The 20,834-nt window shown below is 30.9% G+C and overlaps 1 protein-coding gene across 5 annotated transcripts in view; it reads right to left on the reverse strand.

The window, feature by feature from the left end:
* Window positions 1-20,834, reverse strand: part of LOC109594994 (zinc finger protein rotund) — a 296,098-nt gene that overhangs the window by 103,165 nt on the left and 172,099 nt on the right. The gene's annotated exons all lie outside the window — the stretch shown is intronic.

Raw genomic sequence — 20,834 nt, forward strand, 5'->3', positions numbered from 1 at the left:
CTTTGGGAAAGAACATGTTCTTGTACACGTTGCTCTTGTCATCGTTGCTCTGCAGCACCGCCTTGGCCAGCAACGTTTTGTAGAACTGCGACGGCAACAATAGCTGGTTGTTGTTGTAGCTGTCCAGCTTGTTCACAAAGTCGTTGTACTTGAAGCTGGGCTTGTGCAGGCTCACGGTCGGCTCGTTGTTGTTGCCGACCGTTGCACAGGAATCGCTCGAGTCACTCGAGTCCATCTGGGCCTCCGGTATTGGCCTGATGGCCGTCATTGTTGCTTATGGTTCTTGGTTTAGTGGTGGTGGTGGTGGTGGTGGTGATGGTAAAGACACTTGTTGTTGTTGTTGTTGTTGTTGTTATTTTGGTAAAAAATATATGATTTATACGAGTAGGAACATGTTTTGAGGAACTGTTATTTATAATTTGTTGTTTGGTGGTAAGACTGTGTTATTTAGAATGTCGGCTAACCCATTGCGGGAGTGGTGATTGGGGGCGCTGAGGAACGAACCGAACGTAGTCTTGGTTCCAGAGGGTTTTTTTTCCGGGGGTTAGGTGTTCCACGGTGCCGGCACCCGGCCGGACGCCCGTCGCGGCGACGACATGGTTTTTCGCGCTGGAAAATTTGAAACACTGGCCGGCCGCGCACCAATCAAATCGCGGCAAAAAAACAATTAAACATCGCGTTAATGAGACATCAGCGCGGGCCTGGAAGGGGTCTCTCTCGCCCGTTTCCTCCGACCCCCCCTTGCGCTCTCTCTCTTTCGCTCTCGGGGCGCTCGCACGATCGGCGGCACACGGAGAGGGTGCCCGTGCCGCGGACGGAGAGGAAGACGCGTGTTAATTTGCACCACCGTTTGCCGCGGAGGGCCGCGGATCGCACACGCCGCGTGTCACGGCCGCGGTCCGGAGTAATTAACGGCGTGGGTCGCGTACCGTGCGGCCGCGTGCCTCCCGAAACTTAACGTACGTACGTACGTGTGTACGCGAGACCGATTATTTTTTTCCGCACCGACCACCAACAGAAGCAGGAATTGTTGTTCGGAAGGAATGCACCGCTGTCCTGCGGCATATAGTGCAAGTCGCGGACTGCGCGCGTTCCACCAGGAAAGAAGTAGGTTATGCTCCTACGGAATAAGAAAAAGAAAAAGTGCATTTCCTCGTAGCCTCGGAGAGCGGCGGCGGCGGCGGCGGCAGCGGTGGCGGCGGCAACGTTCACGAACGGGAACGGAGGCAAGGCGTAGGAAAAAAACTGGGGGGCAAAAAAAATATATGTACATATACGCGGAAGGCAGTTTCGAGCTCCTGCAAGTAATACTCCATATTGATTGGTTCGGGCGGTGCGGCCGGGGGTGGGGAGATGTGCGCTCCGTTGCATTTTTCTTCGCTCGGGGGCGGGTTGGATCGGGACGTTTTTTCGTGCCCGCGTGAACCCGTCCCCGACGTCGCGGCGCCCCTCGCCCGCACAACACCTCCCGGCCCCCCCGACGCCGTCGCCGTCGCCGTAGTCGTCATCGTCATCCAATCCCCCCACCGCCACCCCCCCTAGCCAGGAGTCGTCGGCAATCGGAAGGGTGTTGAGGTGGTCAGGCCGACGACGACGACGACGACCACCGTCGGGGACGACCACGTGGCCGGTTCCCGCCAAATTAACTAGCTGCACCAGCAGACGATTAGCGGGAAAACTCGGGAGAACGTCGAGTGGGGGAAGTCCCGCTAATTGGGGAAGGCAAATCCGTCGGGCGAGACGTTCGTTGACACGTCTCGTCTCGGGGAGAGAGCGGCACGACGGAATTTGTTGTCGTTTGTTGAGGTGGTCAGGACCACGTGGGTCGGCTGCGAATTAGCACCGAATGCAATTAAAAGTTAAATGCGCAGAAGGTCTCACCCCAATCCCTCCCCCGCCTTCTGAAACTTCGTCGCGGCAAACTTTGTTAACTTCCACCGTTTCGACGCCAACATTACTTACTCAACATAACGAGTGTCTAAATAGATTCACGCCGCAACAAAGGCCCATTCAGGGACGTTTCGCACGATCGCCTCCGACGAAAATATAATGTATAGCGTATACGGGGTAATCAGAGTAAACCGCCACGCCCAATCAAAACAACGCGACAATGGGTATGAAAAGACGAATTTCTTATTTTGCGGTGTGATGTTACAATGAGCGGGGTGCGTGCCCACCCCTCAGGTAGATCCGATTCAGTATTGCGGCCTAAGTGGCGATATTTATGCAGATCTGTTGTCATTCCGGAGTCTTATTAATGGCTCGATGTGTAAACATCGGATGTTGTGCGTATGCAAAGTGAGTTTCTCACGGCTTATTATCATCATTTCTTTTATTTATTTCGAGTGCACGATTTGAATATTTTGGGGGATTTGGACGGCTAATGGGCCGAATGGTTGCCATCGGTGATTTTTGATGGAGCCTGTTGAACGGATTATTTGCGACGCTTGTTATTTAAGTCTGTTGGAACTTTTAGAAAACTTCATAACTTTAAATGGATTTAAAACTTTACATTTGCTGTTAAATTGTCTCTTCATGCTTATACTTTTGTGTTCGTTAATTCAAGTTCGCTTCATTATAAACTCAATGAAGGAAATGAAAAATCTTGCCAAATTAAAACTAGAGCAATGAAGAATGCGCAGTAGGTTCTGCGCACATTTGGCCACTCCCTCCTGAATCAAATCTCAACTTTAACAAACTCTATAAAATTTATTTTATTTATTTATCCAACAAAATTTAAGTTAATCTTTTTGGAGACATTTTTTATGACACTTGGGACAACTTTTATAGAATTTCATAACTCCAAAACCTTTAAATCTGTCATTAAATTGTTCACTCACTTATTATTTTATTATTACAATGAAATTCCTATGTTTTAAATTCATGAAACAAATTAAGAGAGAGGCAATGTTAAAATTAGGACAATGAAGACACATCTATTGGATGTGCAGTAAAATCTGCGCACATTTAGACATTTTCTCCTGCTTCAATTCTCAACATTAACAGACTAAACAATTTATTTTCTATTCAACAAAATTTAATTTGAGACATGTACACTTCAGTAATTTTAAGTTAACCTTGTTGGAGACATTTTTTATGACTCTTGAGAAAATTTTTAGAGAACTTCATAACATCAAAAGCTTCAAAACTGTCATTAAATTATATATTCATGTTGTGTATTTATTAATTTCTTATTATAATGAAATTCCTTAGTTTTAAACTCAAAAATCTCAATAAAAGTGTGAAGATAGGATAATGAAGACGCACCTCTTAGATGCGCAGTGATTTCTGCGCACATTTGGCCACTCATTCTCACACCCATCTCAACATTAACAACCTATATGTAACTTTTTTGCTAATTAATCACAATTAGACATGACCAAATCGTTTTTCACCCCTCGTATCGTTACCATCGCACACAAATTGCATCAATTCTCAACAATAACAAACTCTATACACTTTATTTTCTATTCAACAAAATTTAATTCGAGACATGTACACTTCAGTAATTTTAAGTTAACCTTGTTGGAGACATTTTTTATGACTCCTGAGAAAATTTTTAGAGAACTTCATAACATCAAAAGCTTCAAAACTGTCATTAAATTATATATTCATGTTGTGTATTTATTAATTTCTTATTATAATGAAATTTCTTAGTTTTAAACTCAAAAATCTCAATAAAAGTGTGAAGATAGGATAATGAGGACACACCTCTTAGATGCGCAGTGATTTCTGCGCACCTTTGGCCACTCCCTCTTGCATCCATCTCAACATTAACAACCTATATGTAACTTTTTTGCTAATTAACCACAATTAGACATGACCAAATCGTTTTTCACCCCTCGTAACGTCACCATCGCACACAAACGGCGCAATTAATTACATCCTCATTGCCGCTAAGCGGATTATTACCCGTATAGCTTTGCGACGACGCGTTGATAAATATTTAAAAACAAAAACAACGTGTGTGCGTTTGTGTGTGTGTGTGTGGAAAAGACGGTGGAATGAATTAATTGCGATCAAAGTAATGAGCTAATTAGGGTGCGTCGCGGTGAAATTGCTAATTGAACGGTCGCAAACGACGCGAACAGGAAACGACTACGGTCAGTCAAAGGTGGTCGTTTGGCCTTCGGTAACATCGCCGTTTTTCCATTTCGCATACGTGTGTGTGTGTGTGTGTGCGTTTCCTGTAAATTGTTTCCTTCGCCTCGTTTCCACACACATACACACACAGCACCCCCCAACCCCCCAGGAAAACGGGTTGTCAATCAGGACGCCAAGTTATTGCATTCCCCGTGACACGAATAACGCACACAACACAGAACGCTTTGTAACGGCCCGCGGGGGATGAAACGTGTGCAACAGCCAATTGTACGTTGTGCCGCCTTTTAAGGCAGCCGGGGGGTGAAGCACACGCTAACACAAACACACACTCACACAAGATAACGTGTGTTACACATTTGATTAGCGCCAGACAATGGAGATGGATTCGCCCAGACGTTCATCCCCGTCGAAACGTTTCCTTGTCAACCCCACGTACTCCCCCCCCCCCCGCGCGGGTTGATTTTGGCGGAAAACAAGAACGACACGGAGGGGGTGGTAAAAATTGATGCGAACTCGATTGAGAACGCACCGATTTATGGGGGTGTTCCAGTCGAAACTCGATGATTTGTACGTTTGTTATTCGAGTTTGAGCCGGCTTTCGGATTTATGGCGAATGCGCCGGGTTTTTCAACCCCTAATTCCAGTTTCGAAGTCGTATATTTTATGCGCAAATATTCTTAAGCTGTTTATTTCGACGGAACGTTCCAATTAATTATTAATTATGGCCTTGACATCTACAGAAACTGTCTAATTTTATACATTTACAGTAAAAAAATATTAAAAAGTGGTGGATGCGCCGGTGTTTCAACCCCTTTAACTTCATTATAGTTTTTAGTTAAACTAAATGGGAATTTTAGATAATTTTATGAACATTAACACACAAGTTTTTGCCTAAAAATATATTAATTTGTACCCCCATGTTGGAGCAACCCCAAACATCCACCCAGCAACCCGAAAACAATGCACAACAAACAAAAAAAATCTCACCTACTGAACGCCGAATGCATATCCCGCATCCGGCGTCGCCGGGCGCAAGCGGGACGAGAGGGGGCGTCCTCCGCCGCCCCGACGCCGTCGCGGGGTGGCGCACGCCACCCCCGTCGTTGCGCCCGGGCCCGTCCGAAAAAAAACCACGCGAAAAGTTTATTTCGAAGGAAAACACATAAAAATATATAACATCCGATGCATTTTTGCGACGCCCCCGCGGCCCCCGCCGTCCGCTGCATCCTGCAGGATCGCATCTCGCTCTGTTTCGCTTGGGGGGGGGGACGCGCTCACGGAGTCGCGTTCCGTTCGCCGCCCGCGGTGATGGGATGCAAAATAATTGGGGTGTAAATTGGTCGGTCCGATCTGACGGTGGTCGGTAATTAAGCGGGTTTTCGGGGGAAATTGGCCGAAATGATTTGAGGGGATGAAGCACCGGCGCATCCGCCCAAATTCGCAAACTTTCTCCCCGTTTGAAAATTATTTAACGGTCGGTCGTAAATGAATCACGAATTAGGGACGATAAAAAATTTATTGATACTGTAAAATTTTTAAATATATTTTTTCTACACAAACTATTAATTCTTATAGAATCTCACTCTTTATTAAGACCCCATACAACTACACAATAGTTTGAAAACTAAACAATAGATTAAAAACTGTCGTAGTAAAAAGTCTCCAAAAGAAATTTAAGAAAATGTTACCTAAAATATGTTTTTGACTTACTCATTTTTGCTAAAATTAAGAATATTTAAATTTATTTAATAAAATTAACGAATATATATTTTTTATTTTTATTTTATTTTTAGGAAAATATTAATGAACATAATTTTTGATTATAATTTTATAACTTTCAGTAGGTGACACTGAAGCATTGCTTTCAGCAGTGTTTTCAGATTATTGTGTATATGGTTAGGGGAATTCAAAAATGGGAGAAAATTGAGGGAGCATATTAATATGTTTATGTAAAAATTATATTTAAAACCCCCTTTTTCACAGTGTTTTTAAAATTATCTAAATCTTTAGATATATAATTTAAAAAGACACAAAGAAAATATAATTTAAAAATTAAAAATATTTATATTAATATATTAAATTAATTAATTAGGAAAATATTAATGAATATATATTTTAAACATAATTTTTGATTATAATTTTATAACTTTCAGTAGGTGACACTGAAGCATTGCTTTCAGCATTGTTTTCAGATTATTGTGTATATGGTTGGGGGAGTTCAAAAATGGGAGAAAATTGGGGGAGCATATTAATATGTTTATATAAAAAAATATATTTAAAACCCCCCTTTTTTAATGTTTTAAATATTATCCAAATCATTAGTTATATAATTTAAAAAGATATAAAGAAAATATAATTTAAAAAATAAAAATATTTAAATTATTACATTAAATTAATTAATTAGGAAAATATTAATGAATATATATTTTAAATATAATTTTTGATTATAATTTTATAACTTTCAGTAGGAGACACTGAAGCATTGCTTTCAGCATTGTTTTCAGATTATTGTGTATATGGTTGGGGGAGTTCAAAAATGGGAGAAAATTGGGGGAGCATATTAATATGTTTATATAAAAAAATATATTTAAAACCCCCTTTTTCTCAGTGTTTTAAATATTATCCAAATCATTAGTTATATAATTTAAAAAGATATAAAGAAAATATAATTTAAAAACTAAAAATATTTGAATTATATTAAATTAATTAATTAGGAAAATATTAATGAATATATATTTTAAACATAATTTTTGATTATAATTTTATAACTTTCAGTAGGAGACACTGAAGCATTGCTTTCAGCATTGTTTTCAGATTATTGTGTATACGGTTGAGGGGTTCAAAATGGGAGAAAATTGTGAGGAGCATATTAATATGTTTATATAAAAAAATATATTTAAAACCCCTTAATCTTATTTTTTCAGTGGGTGACACTGTTCTTTGTTAAATTTGTTTTCAGGTGGTGTATATCTACATTTTTTACATAATTTTCAGTGATAGTTTGTAGGCAAAGTGTTCATAATGAGTAAAAACGACTATCTAATTAAAGTCCGTTGAAAGCGTCTCAAGTATCCGGAAGATTCTCGACGGCGAGTGCGCTTTCAGCCGTTCTATTTTCTCTAGCTGGAAATTCCATCTGGTCCGTGCCTCCCGATAAATTCCGGGCCCGACGAATTATCCCACCAATAAGCAAATTATGGAGCCAATAAAAGAAAAACACGGCCGTGCCCCCGACGAAAAACACCGCCGTCTCCGGGCGCGGTACGGTCGAAAATCCGGACGCGGCACGGTTGCCGGTGGCCCCTACGGCCGTGCCTCGGTGTTATTGCAAGTTGTTTTCTTTCACAACACGGGAAAAAATGGAAAAATAACAGCGCGAAAGAGCGGAGCGACAGCGAAAACCGTCGAAAAATCGGCAAGCGGGTGCGACCGCCCCCGCCTCGGCACCCCCGCGCCGGCCCTCCGAAAACAAACCGCCCCGGCCCCGTTTTTGATTGCCGTATCGAAAAAATTGTTTTTTCTGTCCGATAACAAGCGACGAGTTGTTGTTTTTTCTCTGGCGAAGCCCGAGTCCGGGAGTATGTGTGTGTGTGTGTGTGTGTGTGTGTGTGTGTGTACGTGGCAATCGCGATGCGGAATCCGCATTTTCGATTTGATTCTTTTTCGGCAATTTGGCCACCGTTTCGGGGGCACGTGCGAGTTTTCGGAAGATTGATCCGGTGGTGCGGTTTCATTGTTTTCGTTTGACCCGGCTGCGAACATGTGTTCGATCATTACTTTTTCAGGGGGTCAAACGTTTAACGTTCAGGCTTTTTTAGAGTGCTGAATTTATACAAACACTAAATTTTTTATTTGTATTACGGAATAAATCGATTTTCTTTAAGGAATTTTATTTCTATTTGAATAATTTAATTAAAAACTATCGAAAATTTATATTAAAAATTTGCTCCGTCTAATCCTCTCCCATTTTTAAACTCCCAGTTTCAGTTTCATTTATTGAAAGTTAAGAAACTGTCACCAAAAATTATGTTCAACATATATATATTAATTAATATAATTTTAAATTAGATTAATAATAATAATAATAATTTAAATGTTTTTTTTTATTTTTAAATTCTATATTCTTTGTTTCTTTTTAAATTAGATGTTTAAAGATTTGGATAATTAATTTAATTAATTAAAACATTGAGTAAAATGGGGGTTTAAATATATTTTATTCTGTAAAGATATTAATATGCTCCCCTCAATTTTCCCATATTTTTGAACCCCCCAACTTTATAAACAATAATCTGAAACCAATGCTTACAAAAAACAGTGTCAGTGTTCAGTTCAGTAACATATTAATATGTCCCCCTAAATATTCCCCCATTCCTGAAAGTTAAGAAACTATTATCAAAAATTATGTTTAATTAATATTTTGCTAGTAAATTAATTCATATAATAGTTTCATTTATAAATTGTATATTCTTTGTATAATTTTAAATTATATGTTTAAAGATTTGGTTAATTTTTAAAACACTGAGAAATATGGGGTTTTAAATATAATTTCTTCTATAAACATATTAATATGCCCCTCTCATTTTTCCCCCATATACACAAAAATCTGAAAACAAAAAATCAATGTCTCCCACTTGCTGTAAATTAATTACACAATACAATAATTTAAATATCTTTCTTTTTTAAATTGTATATTCTTTGTATATTTTTAAATTATATGTTTAAGGATTTGGTCAACTTTAAAACACTCCCATTTTTGAACCCCCCAACCATATACAAAATAATCTGAAAACAATGCTGAAAGCAATGCTTCAGTGTCACCTACTGAAAGTTAAAAAAATATAATCAAAAATTATGTTTAAAATATATATTCATTAATATTTTCTCAATTAATTAATTAATTAATTTAATATAATAATTTAAATATTTTTAATGTTTAAATTATATTTTCTTTGTATCTTTTTAAATTATATGTCTAAAGATTTGGATAATTTTTAAATCACTAAGAAAAAGAGGGTTTTAAATATATTTTTTTATATAAACATTTTAATATGCCCCCCACAATTGTCTTCCATTTTTGAATCCTCCAACAATATACCAAATAATCTGAAAACAATGCTAAAAGCAATGCTTCAGTGTCACCTACCGAAAGTTAAAAAAATATAATCAAAAATTATGTTTAATATATATATTCATTAATATTTTCCCAATTAATTAATTAATTAATTTAATATAATAATTTAAATATTTTTAACTTTTAAATTATATTTTCTTTGTATCTTTTCAAATTATATATCTAAAGATTTGGATAATTTTTAAATCACTGAGAAAAGGAGGATTTTAAATATATTTTTTTATATAAACATTTTAATATGCCCCCCATAAATTTTTTCCGTATTTGAACCCCCCAACCATATACACAATAATCTGAAAAACAATGCTGAAAGCAATACTTCAGTGTCTCCTACTGAAAGTTATAAAATTATAATCAAAAATTATGTTTAAAATATATATTCATTAATATTTTCCTAATTAATTAATTTAATGTAATAATTTAAATATTTTTATTTTTTAAATTATATTTTCTTTATATCTTTTTAAATTATATAACTAATGATTTGGATAATATTTAAAACACTGAGAAAAAGGGGGTTTTAAATATATTTTTTTATATAAACATATTAATATGCTCCCCCAATTTTCTCCCATTTTTGAACTCCCCCAACCATATACACAATAATCTGAAAACAATGCTGAAAGCAATGCTTCAGTGTCACCTACTGAAAGTTAAAAAAATATAATCAAAAATTTTGTTTAAAATATATATTTATTAATATTTTCCCAATTAATTAATTAATTAATTTAATATAATAATTTAAATATTTTTAATTTTTAAATTATATTTTCTTTGTATCTTTTCAAATTATATATCTAAAGATTTGGATAATTTTTAAATCACTGAGAAAAGGAGGATTTTAAATATATTTTTTTATATAAACATTTTAATATGCCCCCCATATTTTTTTCCGTTTTTGAACCCCCAACCATATACACAATAATCTGAAAACAATGCTGAAAGCATAATTTAAATATTTTTAATTTTTAAATTATATTTTCTTTGTATCTTAACCTGAAAACAATGCTAACAAAAAACAGTGTCACCTGCTGAATGTTGAGAAACTGTCAAAAATAAATATTGTTAATTAATTAATATTTTGTTAGTAAACTAATTTCATATAATAATTTAAGTAGTTTTCATTTTAAAATTCTATATTTCTATATTCTATGTATTATTTTAAATTAGACATTTAAATATTTGGGTAATTTTTAAAACTTTGAGAAATATGGGGTTTTAAAAATATTTTAAAATATGTTTTCTTTATAAACATATCCCTTAATTTTTTTCCTATTTTTGAACACCACAACCATATATACAATAATCTGAAAACAACGCTAACAAAAAACAGTTGTTACCTTCAGAAAGTTAAGAATATATCAAGTAAATCAATTTTATATAATGATTTAAATATTTTGTATTGTTAAATGCAATTCTTCGAAACTTAAATTATATGCCTAAAAATTCGTTAGTTCATTAGTATTTTACCAATAATTTTTTTAAATAAATTTACCATTACAGTTTTTTCGAATATTAATAAAGAGTTGACTACGAAGACGTTTACAGACCAAAATCACAGTTTCATCAGATAGGACCGGCCGTCTTTTTTTACGTAACGCCGGCGTGTGCGAGCCGAGAGATACGAGACGTCGGGGGCGGCCGCGGGTCGGCAGGACGGAACGGTAAAAAGGGGTTAAAAATAAAACCCATTAGAGGCGTCGTTCGAATATAAAAATGTTTTACGAGTATTAATGCAGCGCGGCGAATTTCCTCGATCGCGCAGTAAGAGTAATATAAATACTAATATTTCTCGCACACATCGGCGGCAAGAAGAAGACGGAACGGGTGGGCGAGGGCGCGCGCGGGGCGCGGGGCGCCGCCAACAAGATGGATGCATAATAAATATATTAATATCGTAAAACCGTTTTTAGTATTAATATATTTTCGTGATGGCGCGGAATTTTTAAGAGCCGGACGGGGTGGCTGAAGAGACGGGGGTTGAGAGGCGGCGGAGGAGGAGAGGACGGGGGGAGGGGAGGGGGGGGGTGAATATAATACGTTTCGGTTTTTACGCGGGCGCCTCTCGCGTCGCGGCGCAGTCCATAAAACCGAAATTAATAATATTTTTAATAAAATGGAGTTTTTCCATAAAAATTTTTATCAGCTCTCTTTACCCGGCTAGAACGCCGCTGAAAAATATAAAGTATATAGTTCCCATCTTTATTGCCATCCGGATGGTTTTATTATTTTTTCCAGCCAACCGCCGCCGCCGCCGCCGCCCCCCTCCCCTTTTATGCACGTCTACGGAACGTCTAGACCCCGTCTATCGATCCCCCGCCGCCGCTTTTTCATAACCGTTCCGTCCGATTTTTTTTCCTCGCTTTTTTACCCCCGGCTTGGGGGCACGGGAGGCGGCGCGGGGTGCTCCCGCTATCTCTCCTCCTGTGTGTGTGTGTGTGTGTGTGTGTGTGCATGTGTGTGCTTCATTTTTATCAAGGTGTGTTTTATGGCCGTACCGCGGGGCGCGCGTCGTTCTTGTTCATTCGTTTCGTTTATTTTTATTTTGGCCACCGTAAAAACCGCGGCCGTACACAACATACACAGCTCTGTTAAGTACGTGCCGGGGCTAATTTACACGGGACGGGCGGTCGTTTCGGCCGTCCGAAATTACCTGGGAAACTGCCGGCCGCGGCTCAGATTGTCGCGGTACGACATTAAAAAAATTGCCCGGACCGTGGGGCATTTTGTGTGTGTTTAACCGAAAAACAATTATGACGCGAAAGGTTAATTTTATATCTGGTCCGGGGCACATTTGTCCGTATTAAAATCAAACAATTGGGTGATTGTTGAAAATTCAACAGATGGAAGGCTGAAAAGCGTTTTGATTAATTGGATTTATGCGACGCGTGGGTGTTGCGGCCTTTCTATAATGTATGAATTTCAAATAAAAAAGTTGTAATAGTTCATTGAACATATTTACAATCACTACTAAAAATTTAAAATTTTAAACTTTGTGTATGCAGAAGTTGAACTTAAATAATAAAGTAAATTAATAGTAGATATCAATGACACTTTGTATGTAATGTAATAGTATATAAGTCAATTAAAATTCAAAAACTTCTATAAATTAATTTATTAAAAAGATACTTAATAGTAAAAAAACACTAATAAATCATCAAAAAATTTTAAAAACAACTGTATAAACTGTGTAACTTTAATATAATTAAAAAAACTCCAAAATAGTTTAATTTAATTATAACTGAAACAAACTAATAAACTATAGTAAATGTGTAAAACACTTATAAATAGTGTATAAGTCACTGAAGATTCAGAAAATTCCAAAGTAATAAATTTATTAAAAAAGATAATTAACAGTAAAAAACACTAATAAACAAAAAATCTTATTAAACAATTGTATAATCTGTGTGTAACTTCTAAACAATTCAAGAAACTCCAAAATAATTTAATTTAACTATAAATGAAACTTATCACCAGGACAACACTAATAAACTATAGAAAATCATTAAAACACCTGTAAATAGTGTATAAGTCAATTAAAATTAAAAAAATTATAATGTAATACATTTATTTATTAAAAAAGATACGTAATAGTAAAAAACACTAATAAACCATCAAAATATCTTAAAAAGAACTGTATGTAACTTTAATACGATTCAAGAAACTCCAAAATAATTGAATTTAACTATAAATGAAACTTAACACCAGGACAACACTAATAAACTATAGGAAATCTTTAAAACACCTGTAAATATTGTGTAAGTTAATTAAAATTAAAAAAAAATACAAAGTAATACATTTATATATTAAAAAAGATGCTTAATAGTAAAAAACACTGATAAATCATCAAAAAATCTTAAAAAGAACTGTGTAAACTGTATGTAACTTTAACACAATTCAAGAAACTCCAAAATAATTGAATATAACTATAAATGAAACTTAACACCAGGACAACACTAATAAACTATAGGAAATCTTTAAAACACCTGTAAATAGTGTATAAATCAATTAAAATTAAAAAAATTCCAAAGTAATACATTTATTTATTAAAAAAGATGCTTAATTGTAAAAAATACTGATAAATCATCAAAAAATCTTAAAAAGAACTGTGTAAACTGTATGTAACTTTAACACAATTCAAGAAACTCCAATATAATTGAATTTAATTGTAAATGAAACTTAACATCAGGACAACACTAATAAAATATAGAAAATCTTTAAAACACCTGTAAATAGTGTATAAGTCAATTAAAATTAAAAAAATTCCAAAGTAATACATTTATTTATTAAAAAAGATGCTTAATAGTAAAAAATACTGATAAATCATCAAAAAATCTTAAAAAGAACTGTGTAAACTGTATGTAACTTTAACACAATTCAAGAAACTCCAAAATAATTGAATATAACTATAAATGAAACTTAACACCAGGACAACACTAATAAACTATAGGAAATCTTTAAAACACCTGTAAATAGTGTATAAATCAATTAAAATTAAAAAAATTCCAAAGTAATACATTTATTTATTAAAAAAGATGCTTAATTGTAAAAAATACTGATAAATCATCAAAAAATCTTAAAAAGAACTGTGTAAACTGTATGTAACTTTAACACAATTCAAGAAACTCCAATATAATTGAATTTAATTGTAAATGAAACTTAACATCAGGACAACACTAATAAAATATAGAAAATCTTTAAAACACCTGTAAATAGTGTATAAGTCAATTAAAATTAAAAAAATTCCAAAGTAATACATTTATTTATTAAAAAAGATGCTTAATAGTAAAAAACACTGATAAATCATCAAAAAATCTTAAAAAGAACTGTGTAAACTGTATGTAACTTTAACACAATTCAAGAAACTCCAAAATAATTGAATATAACTATAAATGAAACTTAACACCAGGACAACACTAATAAACTATAGGAAATCTTTAAAACACCTGTAAATAGTGTATAAATCAATTAAAATTAAAAAAATTCCAAAGTAATACATTTATTTATTAAAAAAGATGCTTAATAGTAAAAAACACTAATAAACCATCAAAAAATCTTAAAAAGAACTGTACGTAACTTTAATACGATTCAAGATACTTCAAAATAATTGAATTTAACTATAAATGAAATTTAACACCAGGACAACACTAATAAACTATAGGAAATCTTTAAAACACCTGTAAATATTGTGTAAGTTAATTAAAATTAAAAAAAAAATTACAAAGTAATACATTTATATATTAAAAAAGATGCTTAATAGTAAAAAACACTGATAAATCATCAAAAAATCTTAAAAAGAACTGTGTAAACTGTATGTAACTTTAACACAATTCAAGAAACTCCAAAATAATTGAATATAACTATAAATGAAACTTAACACCAGGACAACACTAATAAACTATAGGAAATCTTTAAAACACCTGTAAATAGTGTATAAATCAATTAAAATTAAAAAAATTCCAAAGTAATACATTTATTTATTAAAAAAGATGCTTAATTGTAAAAAATACTGATAAATCATCAAAAAATCTTAAAAAGAACTGTACGTAACTTTAATACGATTCAAGATACTTTAAAATAATTGAATTTAACTATAAATGAAATTTAACACCAGGACAACACTAATAAACTATAGGAAATCTTTAAAACACCTGTAAATAGTGTATAAATCAATTAAAATTAAAAAAATTCCAAAGTAATACATTTATTTATTAAAAAAGATGCTTAATTGTAAAAAATACTGATAAATCATCAAAAAATCTTAAAAAGAACTGTGTAAACTGTATGTAACTTTAACACAATTCAAGAAACTCCAAAATAATTGAATATAACTATAAATGAAACTTAACACCAGGACAACACTAATAAACTATAGGAAATCTTTAAAACACCTGTAAATAGTGTATAAATCAATTAAAATTAAAAAAATTCCAAAGTAATACATTTATTTATTAAAAAAGATGCTTAATTGTAAAAAATACTGATAAATCATCAAAAAATCTTAAAAAGAACTGTGTAAACTGTATGTAACTTTAACACAATTCAAGAAACTCCAATATAATTGAATTTAATTGTAAATGAAACTTAACATCAGGACAACACTAATAAAATATAGAAAATCTTTAAAACACCTGTAAATAGTGTATAAGTCAATTAAAATTAAAAAAATTCCAAAGTAATACATTTATTTATTAAAAAAGATGCTTAATAGTAAAAAATACTGATAAATCATCAAAAAATCTTAAAAAGAACTGTGTAAACTGTATGTAACTTTAACACAATTCAAGAAACTCCAAAATAATTGAATATAACTATAAATGAAACTTAACACCAGGACAACACTAATAAACTATAGGAAATCTTTAAAACACCTGTAAATAGTGTATAAATCAATTAAAATTAAAAAAATTCCAAAGTAATACATTTATTTATTAAAAAAGATGCTTAATTGTAAAAAATACTGATAAATCATCAAAAAATCTTAAAAAGAACTGTGTAAACTGTATGTAACTTTAACACAATTCAAGAAACTCCAATATAATTGAATTTAATTGTAAATGAAACTTAACATCAGGACAACACTAATAAAATATAGAAAATCTTTAAAACACCTGTAAATAGTGTATAAGTCAATTAAAATTAAAAAAATTCCAAAGTAATACATTTATTTATTAAAAAAGATGCTTAATAGTAAAAAATACTGATAAATCATCAAAAAATCTTAAAAAGAACTGTGTAAACTGTATGTAACTTTAACACAATTCAAGAAACTCCAAAATAATTGAATATAACTATAAATGAAACTTAACACCAGGACAACACTAATAAACTATAGGAAATCTTTAAAACACCTGTAAATAGTGTATAAATCAATTAAAATTAAAAAAATTCCAAAGTAATACATTTATTTATTAAAAAAGATGCTTAATAGTAAAAAACACTAATAAACCATCAAAAAATCTTAAAAAGAACTGTACGTAACTTTAATACGATTCAAGATACTTCAAAATAATTGAATTTAACTATAAATGAAATTTAACACCAGGACAACACTAATAAACTATAGGAAATCTTTAAAACACCTGTAAATATTGTGTAAGTTAATTAAAATTAAAAAAAAAATTACAAAGTAATACATTTATTTATTAAAAAAGATGCTTAATAGTAAAAAACACTGATAAATCATCAAAAAATCTTAAAAAGAACTGTGTAAACTGTATGTAACTTTAACACAATTCAAGAAACTCCAAAATAATTGAATATAACTATAAATGAAACTTAACACCAGGACAACACTAATAAACTATAGGAAATCTTTAAAACACCTGTAAATAGTGTATAAATCAATTAAAATTAAAAAAATTCCAAAGTAATACATTTATTTATTAAAAAAGATGCTTAATTGTAAAAAATACTGATAAATCATCAAAAAATCTTAAAAAGAACTGTGTAAACTGTATGTAACTTTAACACAATTCAAGAAACTCCAATATAATTGAATTTAATTGTAAATGAAACTTAACATCAGGACAACACTAATAAAATATAGAAAATCTTTAAAACACCTGTAAATAGTGTATAAGTCAATTAAAATTAAAAAAATTCCAAAGTAATACATTTATTTATTAAAAAAGATGCTTAATAGTAAAAAATACTGATAAATCATCAAAAAATCTTAAAAAGAACTGTGTAAACTGTATGTAACTTTAACACAATTCAAGAAACTCCAAAATAATTGAATATAACTATAAATGAAACTTAACACCAGGACAACACTAATAAACTATAGGAAATCTTTAAAACACCTGTAAATAGTGTATAAATCAATTAAAATTAAAAATATTCCAAAGTAATACATTTATTTATTAAAAAAGATGCTTAATAGTAAAAAACACTAATAAACCATCAAAAAATCTTAAAAAGAACTGTACGTAACTTTAATACGATTCAAGATACTTCAAAATAATTGAATTTAACTATAAATGAAATTTAACACCAGGACAACACTAATAAACTATAGGAAATCTTTAAAACACCTGCAAATATTGTGTAAGTTAATTAAAATTAAAAAAAAAATTACAAAGTAATACATTTATATATTAAAAAAGATGCTTAATAGTAAAAAACACTGATAAATCATCAAAAAATCTTAAAAAGAACTGTGTAAACTGTATGTAACTTTAACACAATTCAAGAAACTCCAAAATAATTGAATATAACTATAAATGAAACTTAACACCAGGACAACACTAATAAACTATAGGAAATCTTTAAAACACCTGTAAATAGTGTATAAGTCAATTAAAATTAAAAAAAATTACAAAGTAATACACTTATTTATTAAAAAAGATGCTTAATAGTAAAAAATACTGATAAATCATCAAAAAATCTTAAAAAGAACTGTGTAAACTGTATGTAACTTTAACACAATTCAAGAAACTCCAATATAATTGAATTTAATTGTAAATGAAACTTAACATCAGGACAACACTAATAAAATATAGAAAATCTTTAAAACACCTGTAAATAGTGTATAAGTCAATTAAAATTAAAAAAATTCCAAAGTAATACATTTATTTATTAAAAAAGATGCTTAATAGTAAAAAATACTGATAAATCATCAAAAAATCTTAAAAAGAACTGTGTAAACTGTATGTAACTTTAACACAATTCAAGAAACTCCAAAATAATTGAATATAACTATAAATGAAACTTAACACCAGGACAACACTAATAAACTATAGGAAATCTTTAAAACACCTGTAAATAGTGTATAAATCAATTAAAATTAAAAAAATTCCAAAGTAATACATTTATTTATTAAAAAAGATGCTTAATAGTAAAAAACACTAATAAACCATCAAAAAATCTTAAAAAGAACTGTACGTAACTTTAATACGATTCAAGATACTTCAAAATAATTGAATTTAACTATAAATGAAATTTAACACCAGGACAACACTAATAAACTATAGGAAATCTTTAAAACACCTGTAAATATTGTGTAAGTTAATTAAAATTAAAAAAAAAAATTACAAAGTAATACATTTATATATTAAAAAAGATGCTTAATAGTAAAAAACACTGATAAATCATCAAAAAATCTTAAAAAGAACTGTGTAAACTGTATGTAACTTTAACACAATTCAAGAAACTCCAAAATAATTGAATATAACTATAAATGAAACTTAACACCAGGACAACACTAATAAACTATAGGAAATCTTTAAAACACCTGTAAATAGTGTATAAATCAATTAAAATTAAAAAAATTCCAAAGTAATACATTTATTTATTAAAAAAGATGCTTAATAGTAAAAAACACTAATAAACCATCAAAAAATCTTAAAAAGAACTGTACGTAACTTTAATACGATTCAAGATACTTTAAAATAATTGAATTTAACTATAAATGAAATTTAACACCAGGACAACACTAATAAACTATAGGAAATCTTTAAAACACCTGTAAATATTGTGTAAGTTAATTAAAATTAAAAAAAAAATTACAAAGTAATACATTTATATATTAAAAAAGATGCTTAATAGTAAAAAACACTGATAAATCATCAAAAAATCTTAAAAAGAACTGTGTAAACTGTATGTAACTTTAACACAATTCAAGAAACTCCAAAATAATTGAATATAACTATAAATGAAACTTAACACCAGGACAACACTAATAAACTATAGGAAATCTTTAAAACACCTGTAAATAGTGTATAAATCAATTAAAATTAAAAAAATTCCAAAGTAATACATTTATTTATTAAAAAAGATGCTTAATTGTAAAAAATACTGATAAATCATCAAAAAATCTTAAAAAGAACTGTGTAAACTGTATGTAACTTTAACAGAATTCAAGAAACTCCAATATAATTGAATTTAATTGTAAATGAAACTTAACATCAGGACAACACTAATAAAATATAGAAAATCTTTAAAACACCTGTAAATAGTGTATAAGTCAATTAAAATTAAAAAAATTCCAAAGTAATACATTTATTTATTAAAAAAGATGCTTAATAGTAAAAAATACTGATAAATCATCAAAAAATCTTAAAAAGAACTGTGTAAACTGTATGTAACTTTAACACAATTCAAGAAACTCCAAAATAATTGAATATAACTATAAATGAAACTTAACACCAGGACAACACTAATAAACTATAGGAAATCTTTAAAACACCTGTAAATAGTGTATAAATCAATTAAAATTAAAAAAATTCCAAAGTAATACATTTATTTATTAAAAAAGATGCTTAATAGTAAAAAACACTAATAAACCATCAAAAAATCTTAAAAAGAACTGTACGTAACTTTAATACGATTCAAGATACTTCAAAATAATTGAATTTAACTATAAATGAAATTTAACACCAGGACAACACTAATAAACTATAGGAAATCTTTAAAACACCTGCAAATATTGTGTAAGTTAATTAAAATTAAAAAAAAAATTACAAAGTAATACATTTATATATTAAAAAAGATGCTTAATAGTAAAAAACACTGATAAATCATCAAAAAATCTTAAAAAGAACTGTGTAAACTGTATGTAACTTTAACACAATTCAAGAAACTCCAAAATAATTGAATATAACTATAAATGAAACTTAACACCAGGACAACACTAATAAACTATAGGAAATCTTTAAAACACCTGTAAATAGTGTATAAGTCAATTAAAATTAAAAAAAATTACAAAGTAATACACTTATTTATTAAAAAAGATGCTTAATAGTAAAAAATACTGATAAATCATCAAAAAATCTTAAAAAGAACTGTTAATTTAAAAGTTAATTTGATGTTACTACTTATTAAATTATCAGTATTAACAGTTAAATATATTCAATATTATATAAGAATTGAACTATAAACTAATTTGAAAATTTGGGACACAGGAACTCTTGAAATAATAGTAACAAAACACAAATTGAAACTTAAATCAAAACTGGCTAATTTCTAAAAAAAATATAAGTAACTAATAATTTTACAGTTAATTATATTTGATCCCCTACTTTATTAACTCTTTAAAATAAGTTCTGCGTATAATATAAACTACTTTAACTTTCATTTTAATGGTTTTTCTATTTTTGAATATTTATGGCGAAAATTTGAGACGCTTAAACTTTAGTAATAATACATCGGTAACAAAATAGTTAATCCTTGAGCTGCCAATTGGAAACAATTTGAATAAACGTCCGAAACAATTTGTCTCGTGTCGCTCGTTAAATTTATTAATACTATTACCGGCATGAGGACATATTTCGCAATTATTAATTTTCAATACAAACGCCATTATCGGTAATTACTGACAATTGACCTTTTTTTTTATTAAACGACCCGTTAAACACTTAATGAAGCGATGCATATTAAAATCTCCTATTAAATTTTATTAACACCGTCCGATTAATACATTTAAATATAAATGGTGCATGTGTTCCAAATTATCGAAAACTAAATAAATAAAAAAAGAAAAGAAAAGAAAAAAAACGCGGCGGTCCGAAGATCAATCTTCGTTCGTTTACGTTCATTTTTATCTATTTGCTAATTACGATAATTTATTGGTAAATTACGACTGCGTCGCTCTCTCGCA

This window comes from Aethina tumida, chromosome 6, assembly GCF_024364675.1.
Source record: "Aethina tumida isolate Nest 87 chromosome 6, icAetTumi1.1, whole genome shotgun sequence".
NCBI lineage: Eukaryota > Metazoa > Arthropoda > Insecta > Coleoptera > Nitidulidae > Aethina > Aethina tumida.